Below are 2500 nucleotides of genomic sequence, written 5' to 3'. Positions count from 1 at the left end.
GGATCCTGAATATCAGTGCTTTAATCCTACCGATCGCCATCTAGTGGATATGAAAAATAATACAAGGAAGACAAGAGACCACATTGTAGAGATCTATAATGTCTAATTATATGTTTAAATACATAAAGGACATAAAATCACCCACCTATGGATTTCCCTCTAAATGAGAGACTGAGTGGTGGTGCAATGCCAGATGCTATTGTCTACAATTACTTTTGAAAGGTGATGACAGATGATGGACTTTTTTTTTGTTTAAGATATTTTTTCTTTAATCTAAATTACATTTGTGATTGACACTCTTTGTTGTGATACTTTTATGAGCATAAACATTTATGTCATCAACATTTGGTTTAAAACAAAATAGGCCACCACAAACGTGACCAAAAAAGGCTAAAATGAAGGCTAAACATTATTTCAGTTAACAAACTTTGCCATCTTATTTATATTGTATGTTATATTGTATTATTTTACCCAGTATGTCACATGTAAAACAAGGGAGAACAAAATACTAGACAAACTATATGCCAATGTGAAGGGAGCCTACACATCCACTGCCCTCCCGCCACTAGGGGCATCCGATCACAATATGGTCTGGATGGAACCAACATACACCCCTATCATTAAAAGGCTGCCTATCACCACCAGGACTGTCCAGCAATGGTCAGAAGACGTGGAGGAGGAGCTGAGGGCGTGTTTTGAAACAACCGACTGGGGGATGTTCCAGAGAGTCCACGGGGAGGACATAGATGGTCTGCTAGACTGTGTCACAGACTATATCAAGTTCTGCGAGGAGAGCATCGTCCCCATTAAAAAGGTACGGTGCTTTCCTAACAACAAGCCGTGGATAAATGGGAACATCAAGAACCTTCTGAAAAGGAAGAGGAGGCTGTTTAAGGCAGGGGACACTGAGGGAGCCAGGGCCACTCAGAAGGAGGTGAAGAAGGAGCTGAGAGCAGCCAAAGAGGAATACAGGAGGAAATTGGAGGGCGGGCTAGAGGCCCACAGCTCCAAGGAGGTGTGGAAGGGCTTCAAGAAGATCACGGGCCACAAGCAGCCACATCCTGTGGTGGAGGGGACCCGAGAGCAGGCAGATGACCTGAACTGCTTCTTTAACAGGTTTGACCAACCATCCCCCTGCCACCCCCCACAGCCCCCGACCCTGTCACAGCCCCCGACCCTGTCACAGCCCCCGACCCAGCCCCCGACCCTGTCACAGCCCCCGACCCAGCCCCCGACCCTGTCACAGCCCCCGACCCAGCCCCCGACCCTGTCACAGCCCCCGACCCAGCCCCCGACCCAGCCCCCGACCCAGCCCCCGACCCTGTCACAGCCCCCGACCCAGCCCCCGACCCAGCCCCCGACCCAGCCCCCGACCCTGTCACCCCCCCCATCCCCCTGTCACCCCCCACAGCCCCCGACCCTCTCCTCCCCTCTCCAATGTACCGCACCCCTGGCAACAGTAGCCCCCACTCCCCCTGACACCCCAGCAGCACCCCAACAGCAACTGCCTCCCCTTACCAACACCAGGAGCCAGGGAGCATGCTTCACACCTGGAGACACCGGTACTCACAGCTTTATAACATCTGAGCAGGTGAGAAGGCAGCTTTCCAGGGTGAATGTGAACAAGTCCAGAGGTCCAGACAACATCAACCCCAGGGTTCTGAAGGTGTGTGCTGGAGAGCTGGCGGACACATTCCAACATCTCTTCAGTCTATCTCTAAGACTGAGGAGGGTGCCACAGCTCTGGAAGACCTCTTGCATCGTCCCAGTGCCAAAGAAGGGACGGCCCAGCACCCCAAACGACTACAGACCTGTCGCCCTGACACCACAGGTCATGAAGATCCTGGAGAGGCTAGTGCTGCAACACCTTAAGCCCCAGGTGAAGGACTTCCTGGACCCCCGGCAGTTTGCATACCAGGAGAGCATGGGGGTGGAGGACGCCATCATTTACATGCTGCACAGGGCCTACACACACCTGGAGAGGCCACAGAGCATGGTGAGGACCATGTTCTTCGACTTCTCCAGTGCATTTAACACTATCAAGCCATCACTGCTGGCTGACAAACTAGCAGTGATGTGTGTGGAGGACTCCCTGACGGCTTGGATCCACAACTACCTCACAGACAGGCGTCAGTATGTGAGACTGCAGGGCTGTCAGTCTGAGGTGGTGGTGTGCAACACCGGTGCCCCCCAGGGAACTGTTCTGTCACCCTTTCTCTTCACCCTCTATACCTCCGACTTCCAGTTTAGCTCCGACCAGTGCCACCTGCAGAAGTTTTCGGATGACTCCTCTATCGTCGGTTACATCACAGACGACAGGGATGAGGAGTACAGGGCCCTGGTGGAGAGCTTCGTGCAGTGGTGCGACACCAACTACCTTTTGCTTAACACCAGCAAAACAAAGGAGTTGGTGGTGGATTTTAGGAGGAAGAGAAGGACCCCAGCCCCCATCACCATCAAGGGGGTGGAAGTCGAGAGGGTGGACTCCTACAGGTACCTG

At 52.6% G+C, this 2500-nt stretch overlaps 1 protein-coding gene across 1 annotated transcript in view; it reads right to left on the bottom strand.

Moving 5' to 3' along the window:
* The window catches only part of arhgap33 (Rho GTPase activating protein 33), a gene marked incomplete at both ends in the record, with an annotated part of 99307 nt that overhangs the window by 30371 nt on the left and 66436 nt on the right, over positions 1-2500 (bottom strand). The window lies entirely within an intron of this gene.

The sequence above is a fragment of the Nansenia antarctica genome, assembly GCF_963989245.1.
Source record: "Nansenia antarctica genome assembly, chromosome: 10".
In the NCBI taxonomy this organism is placed as follows: Eukaryota; Metazoa; Chordata; class Actinopteri; order Argentiniformes; family Microstomatidae; genus Nansenia; species Nansenia antarctica.
The sequence above is the reverse complement of the archived record's forward strand: the minus strand, read 5'-3'. Positions and strand labels throughout refer to the sequence as shown.